This window comes from Camellia sinensis, chromosome 1 (assembly GCF_055761805.1).
Source record: "Camellia sinensis isolate YWXY chromosome 1, ASM5576180v1, whole genome shotgun sequence".
NCBI lineage: Eukaryota > Viridiplantae > Streptophyta > Magnoliopsida > Ericales > Theaceae > Camellia > Camellia sinensis.
Window position 1 is genome coordinate 125,218,374 of NC_138961.1, and position 8,426 is coordinate 125,226,799.

Consider the following 8,426-nt stretch of genomic DNA (forward strand, 5'->3'; position numbering starts at 1 on the left):
ATATTCTTATTTTTTAAAAAATTATCAAAATATAAAATTTAAATATACTGTAATAATAGTTCATGCCTTGCATATACCTTTTTAAACTAGTATATATAAAAGAAACTCTTACTTAATTGAGGCTTTTTTTTTTTTTTTGTGTGTGTATGCCTATTTTGCCCCTTAGATTTATAGATATTTTGAAAGAATGGTAAATGACCAACAGCCATCTATACTATATATTAAGTAAAAGAGGGTTTTTAACCCCAAGGCCTGTGGGAGCTCCAATTTCCTAATCCTAATTTTCTAATTTTTTGATTTAAAAAAAAAAAACCCTCAACATTTATTGACTTCTCCCAACCCAACCTCAGCATTTATTGACTTCTCCCAACCCATAATCCCTTTTGACTTCTCTCATAATTATTGCAACACCCTTTTCAATTTCTCCCATATACTATGGTTACACACAAAAATAAAAAATAAAAAGATAAGAATTTAGCTATAGATTTCAAAAAGATATAACATCTAAATTTGAATTATGATTTAATAATATAATTATGTATTTTTTTATGTATATCTATCAAAATTTTAAATCACTTAATGGGACAAATTAATCAATTTTCCAAAATTATTGATTTTTAATTTACAAAATAGATTAAAAAAAACTATTGACTGATTTATTTATTTAATAACAAAAATATTTCATAATCTCTCCCTCCTAATCTCTCTCACAAATTTTCAAAAAAAAATATTAAAACTTGCATTCATTTTCTCTTTCCCAAAAAATCAAATAATATTTTCTATTAAAGTTGTAGATATTTACCTATATTTTATATATTATATTATAACATAACAAAAAAAACTAAAAAACTAAAAAAAAAATCTTTAAAGTTTATCTAAATAAACTTTAAATCAATAAAACTCACATATCTATCACATATCTAACTCACATCATAACTTACCTAAATAATAATAATTAAAAACAAATGAAAATCACAGATAAATTAAATTTAAAAAAAAAAAGATACCCACAACTCCATCTTAAATAAATTGAAAAAAAAAATACGCGAATAGAAACTACACAAAAATAAAAATAAAAATAAAAAGATATATCTATCTATCTATCTATCTATATATTAAGCAAAATGGAGTTTTTAACCCCCAAGACCTATGGGAGCTTCAATATCCCAATCTGAATTTTTTAAATTTTTTATTTAAAAAAAAAACTCAGCATTTATTGATTTGATCAAAATCCTCTGATTAGTATTTATTAACTTTTTTCAATCCACATATCTTTCCACATGCCTGCAATTATTGATTTGGTCAAAATCTCCTGATCAGCATTTAAAATCTCCTCATACAAATAATTATAGATACAATTCGTGTATAGTTACTGCAATACATTTTTCAACTTCTCCCATACATTATGGTTAGTGATAAGAAAAAAATCTTAAAAAACATAATTTATATATTAAAAAAAATCTAAAACAAATATAAATATCTATAATTAAATATCTATAATTATCTCGTGCATAGCACGGGTGATAGGCTAGTACTATATATTAAGCAAAATGAGGTTTTTAACCCACAAGTCTTGTGGGAGCTCCAATATCTCAATCCTAATTTTCTAATTTTTTTATTTAAAAAAAAACTTAGCATTTATTAATTTCTCTCAATCCCCATGCCTTTTGGGAGATTCGGTTAAAACCCCCTCATAATTATTTAATTGTTTTATTTACTATTTTAATGGTTCTTCTTTACAATTATTTTTTTTATTATGAAAAAAATATTATTGTAATTAGATAGCATAAAAATATTTGTGATTTGTATGATTGAAATTATCTCCTTTTTTGATGTATTTGGTCTAGCCAAAAAAAAATAAATTATAATTGGTATTTGGTTTAGCAATTTCTTCTTTTGTGTACTATTTTAATAGTTCTTTTAATGGTTCTTTTGATTGAAATTATCTCCTTTTGTGATTGAAATTAGATAAATATAAATACTCACAAAGAGAAAAATGTGATTGTAATTAGTTCAACAATTTTTTTTTTTAAAATGTGATTGTAGTTAGTTCAATGATTCTTTTTTTTTAATGAGATTGTATTGTAATTAGTTTAATGGTTCTTTTTTTTCATTTGTTTTTTTTTTGTTATGAGAAAAATGTGATGTGATTGTAATTTGTTTAATGGTTCTATTTTTTAATGTGATTGTATTATAGTTAGTTCAATGGTTCTTTTTTTTTTCATTTACTTTTTTTTTATTATGAGAAAAATGTGATGTGATTGTAGTTTGTTCAATGATTTTTTTTTTAATGTGATTTAATTGTTTTATTTACTGTTTTAATGGTTCTTCTTTACAATTATTATTTTTGTTATGAAAAAATATGATTGTAGTTAGATAGTATAAAAATATTTGTGATTTGTATTTGGTCTAGCTAAAAAAAAATTATAATTTGATTTTTTAATATGATTGAAGTTAGATAAATATAAACATTCACAAAGAGAAAAATGTGATTGTAGTTAGTTCAACGGTTCTTTTTTTTAATGTGATTATAGTTAGTTCAATGGTTCTTTTTTTTTTAAATGTGATTGTATTGTAATTAGTTTAATGGTTCTTTTTTTTCATTTATTTTTTCATTATGGGAAAAATATGATATGATTGTAGTTTGTTCAATGGTCCTTTTTTTTAATGTGATTGTATTGTAGTTAGTTTAATGGTTTTTTTTTTTCATTTATTTTTTTTATTATGTGAAAAATGTGATGTGATTGTAGTTTGTTCAATGGTTTTTCTTGTTAACGTGATTTAATCGTTTTATTTACTATTTTAATGGTTCTTTTTATAATTATTTTTTTATTATGAAAAAAATATTATTGTAGTTAGATAGCATAAAAATATTTGTGATTTGTATGATTGAAGTTATCTCATTTTTTTTTATTTGTATTTGGTCTAGCCAAAAAAAAATTATAATTTGATTTTTTAATATGATTGAAGTTAGATAAATATAAACACTCACAAAGAGAAAAATGTGATTGTAGTTAGTTCAACGATTATTTTTTTTAAATGTAAATTGGTCAAAAGAATGTCTATACGTTTCAGAAGGTTAAAAAAAAAATATGTCAGTATAACATTTTTACTTTATAATATTTTATAAATACATAATATATGTATTGTTCATTAATTATAATACTAAGCCTTTGTTTGGCAATGACTTTTTTAGTTGGCTTTTTAGCCTTTTTGACTTTTTTAGCCAGAGACTTTTTTGTTCGTTTGGTATTCTTGATTGGATTTTTGGATTTTTAGCTTTGGAATAGTGGATTTTTTTTTTTTTTTTGTCTTTTTGTGATTATTTAGCCAAATATGATAACCAAACACCACCTAACTATCATGTTAACAATGCAGGAATGCTAATGGAATGTTCGCAACAATTTAGATTTTAGTTATTTTTTTGTTTTACTTATTCAATGAATTTCGAACAAATGTAATAAATTCTTATTTTTATTACTTTAATTATGCAATGTCAACATTTTCTTTTAAAATTACATATTTTTATGCTAACAATTTATAAATATGTTTGACATAATATAAATAATTTTTTTTTTTAAATTTAATCCCGTGCATAGCACGGGTGATATGTTAGTTAACTTTATTACAAAGGGTTCTATGTATGACTTTACCAAAATGTGAGAAGTGCCAATAGCTTGACAAATAATTGCCCTTTATACCTTTAAAATTTTATAACTTTACCTATAATACCTGTTGTAATTTCTGACTGTGTTTGGTGAAGCTCTCAAATCATAATTTCACATTTCCATTTGCACCCTCTATTTGGATAGAGTTTTGAAAATGTGATTTCACTACACATTTCAAAACATATTTCTCTTTCACGTTTGGCATATCTTTCTCTTTCGTCTTCTCCATTCTGAAAAGCAGTAGGGTTTTTGAATTTTGTATCTACCCGGTCATCCTCCTAGACGTCTCCCAGACGTCCGACTAGTTGACCGAAACAATTTAATTTTTATTTTTATTTTTATTTTTATTATTATTTTTTTGCAATTGCCAATCGCCACCTATTGTTTGGAAAAAAAAAAATTATATTTGCTTTTGATATTTTTTAAATATAGAATTTACTTTTTTTACACCAAAATGACAACTTATTTTTTTGAATTGAATGTTAAAAAGAGTTTGCTTATGAGTTTTGAATAAAATTTGCAATAGAGTTTTGAGTTGTACGTTTGGTTATGAGTTATAACTTTTTGAATTAAGTTCTGAAAATCCTTTTCAAAATTCATAACCAAATAAATTTTCTCAATTGTAATGTCACAGTAAAAATTCAAAACTCAATTCAAAAATCTTTTCAAAACTCATAATGAAACAAATTTTCTCTTTTCAAATCATAATTTCAAAACTCACAAATTTAAAATATAATTCTATTCTTAAATCATAATTCTAAAATTTCACCAAACGCAACCTTTATGTCTCTGTAGGGGGTTTTTTGGGTTTACCATTGCTTTGACTTTTTGTTAAATCTTTATTTTATTTCACTAGGAAAGTTGATATGTTTCCAAAAATTGTTTTAAAATAGTGATAAATTTTATCAATTTTAATAATTAAAGTTATAAATTTTTACATGAATTTATAAATATTTTGTGAAATTACCATTGAAAGCTAATTTCGTTTTTAACTCTATCATGATTGAACTTTTAACAAATTAAAAAATAATACACATCTTGTTACTGTGAGGTAAATTATAATACTTTAAATTGTAAGGTGTTGTGAGATAAAATCGAAAATTAAAAGCTGAAAGTTGAATATTAAATACTAAAAATTAAATCCTAATTTTATTAAAAAAAAAACTTTCTCAATGAAAAATAAAAAAAAAAAAGTGTTGAATATAAGATCAAATTTAGAATTTATTATTTTTATATTGTAATGGCTGCGACACCTTAAAAAAGAATTTATTGAATATTAATAAATTTGTAGCAAAAAAATTATTAAATATTTTTCAAAATTATTATGTGACATTATTTATATGGTACTCTCGATTAATGAAAATTGTAAAACACACTAATTGAGTCATCTTTATCTCTTAATTGCCTAATAAAAGTCAATCTAAAAAGTTTAAAAAATAAAATAAGAAAATTTCCAAACAAATTTTGAAACAGCCAAAAAATTTAATGAAAAATACTTAACTAATTTATTGTTTATATATTTCTACTTAAAATTGAAAATTGTAAAAAAAAGAAAAAGAAAAAAAAAAGGCTCTACATGTAGACATTTATCATCCCATATTATTGTATGTTAAATTGTAACCTTTTAAAATCATGCAACTTTTTTTTTTTTTGGAACTTGTTTCTCTAATATTAAAGCTTGTCATGTTTTGTATAGAGATCCAAACATAGAAAATAAATTGAAAATCATAACAAATATTAGTTTAAGTTGTTATTACTATTTTTATATATCTGCATCCTTATTATAAATAAATTTATATATATTAGTAATGTTATAGTACACACCTCCAAAAGAGTGTGCACTATATACCAATTATGACATTTCGTAACTAATCTCCCAATGAGCTATAATCAAAGGCTTCAAAAATCGTAACTAAAGAGCATATAATACTATAAAGTTTCCCTATATATATATCTTTAATTTCCATATATAGTATCATAGAATTTCCGTATTCTATATATAAATATATATATATATATATATTCCCTATATATATATATACATATCTTCAGAGTTTTATAAAAGATATGTTTAACGAAACTTATAATATAAACAATTTTATTTGTTTAATCTTCTACGTCATTCACTTCCAAAAGAAAATTGTTTTTCAATAGAATAATCTCAAATAATATTTAATTAATTGAAATGAAAGCTAAATGCCATTGAATTAAAATAAAATTATTCTTCTTCAACCTGTACTAAATAATTATTATTCCAATACATTTTTATTCTACCAAACAAACACTATCTTAAAGTAAAAATTAAAAAAATCAAATTTTAATAAGTAAAAAAAAAATTGTGCAACTACCTAGTGTGTGTATATATATATATATGTGTGTGTGTGAATTGACTGAATGGCTACTTCAATATGTCTTTTGATTTTTTAGTACATTAAAAAATTTTGTTTATTTTTAATTGTTATCATAATTTTTTTTTAAAAAAAATTTAAAGACGACACTTATGTTTCATAGTTATAGGGGTGCAACTCGGGCAGATTAAGAGGTTATCGAAACCCAGCTTAAGTTGTACTGAGAGCTACCCAAGCCCGCCCACATCCAAATTGTAACCTAAGATTGTCTGCCAAAACCTGACCAGAGTTCAGCCCGAATTGTCCGGATTGCTCAAATTTTCCGAATTGTACAAAAATTGAATTTTTTTTTGGACATGTGTGCGCGCGCAACTAAATAAATTAATTTGTTAAAATTAAACTCCATTAATTTTTTTATTATAAAATCATTAATAATATCAAACTAATAATTTATATGATTTAAGAGATATAAGAATTAAAGAATTGATGTGCCACTATACTGGTCTTTACAATTTCTAAGTGAAAAAAAGAAAAATGTAAGGCTTTATATTGTGTTACTTGTATTTATAATATATATTCAATATGATTTAACAATTTTAAATTATTTTAACATCATTCAATGACTAATAATTTACATGTATATTAAATATATATGATTCTGGTTTTGGATTGTTCGAGTTGTTTATTATCTTTACTTAAGCCCGTCCATACTTATTTCAGGCTTTTGAAATTGAGGAATTTTTTTTAAGGTCCCTAATATTAAAATTTTATAAGATCAAGGACATACAATATTTTCATAGTAGTTAAGATCTCTTAACATTTTCACAAAGAAAATTCAATTTAGAAAAATTTTGCCCAACTCAGAGAAATTTCGTCCAAAGACAAAGAAATTTCAAAATTTCTCTGTGAAATCGGAGAAATTTCTCTGAGTCAGGACCGAAATTTCATTGAGTTGAGCAAAATTTCTCTAAGTCAAACGTTCTCTGTGAAAATATTGAGGGACCTTAGCTAATAATAATGAAAAAAACATCTTGGACCTCTCGTACTATGCAAAGTTGAAGAAGAATATTTCACTAATTTGGCCTTTGAAATTTGCCAAAGCCTGTAATAAATTTAAAAATATTTTACTCAAACCCTAAAAAAATTTGGGTTTGGCTCAGGTTAAACCCGCGCAAGTTGTATCCCTAACAGTTACTATTGTTGCCACATCCATCACCGTCGAACTATCTTCGAACTTTCATCAAATAGTCACTGAAGATTCGGCGGAATGTTCAAAACATCGTCAAAAAGTCGCCGGAGAATCACCGAAATATTCCGAACGTCATCGAAAGTCGCTAGAATGTCCAAAATATCGCCGGATATCGAGAATATCATCGGAAACTCATCGGAATGGTTGGAACCTCGCCCAAAAAAATAAATAAATAAAAAAGAATAAAGCGAGAAATTAGAGCAAAAACATAACAAAATTTAACATCCTCTCCAACATTGAAAAAAAAAAAAAAACTTGCTATCATATAGAACACACAATTTTCAATTCACAAAATTGTAAAAATATAGATTGAATTTATTGCTCATAAAACTACATAAATTTGCAATTTTAAATTATTACTTCAAAATTACAAAAAATTATCAGGTTGCTCATTTGCAATTTATCAAAATACAATTTCACGTCACGATGATAGTAGAGATCTCAAATTAGTAGTTTCTAAGAATATGTAACTTTTCAATTTGTCAATATTTGCTAAATTTTTTTTTATTTTTTTTTTAAAAAAGGCTAGAGTCAGAGAAGTAAAAACGTAATTTGAAAACTACAAAATTTTTCAGTTTTCACAGCTTGTAACTAAAATTGAAAAAATATTGGGCAAATTTCATTGACCTCCCCTGAGATTTACCTTAATTACAGGCACCTCCCATGTAGTTTCAAAAATAATACTGACCTCCCCTATTTTTGAAAATAATATATAGATTTCCCCTTCTATTACCCATCCGTCCAAAATTAAGTAGATTCTGCTGATGTCATCCATAATTATTTTGAGAATTCCAATACTACTCTTTAGCCATTGTAGGGTTTATGTTGACCATCAACAAAGAACAAACAGATTCGACATATCAAAAAACAAACCAATCAAAAACCAAAATCTTATATAAATACCAAACACAAACACAAACACAAACACAACATATATATATAGAGAGAGAGATTTAGAGAGAGAGATTTAGAGAGAGATGGAGATTAAGGAGGCAAATTTACAAAATTCTTCATCTGGGTTTTACTCATTGTTACATTTAAGTACTTGTCCCCTTTGTTTGTAGACAAAATCCCAATTTGGGTTTGCTCATTGCAGCATTTTCAAATCAAGCCCTCTCTGTTTTTCTCTCATTTTAGGGTTTTTATAATATGGGCCACTCT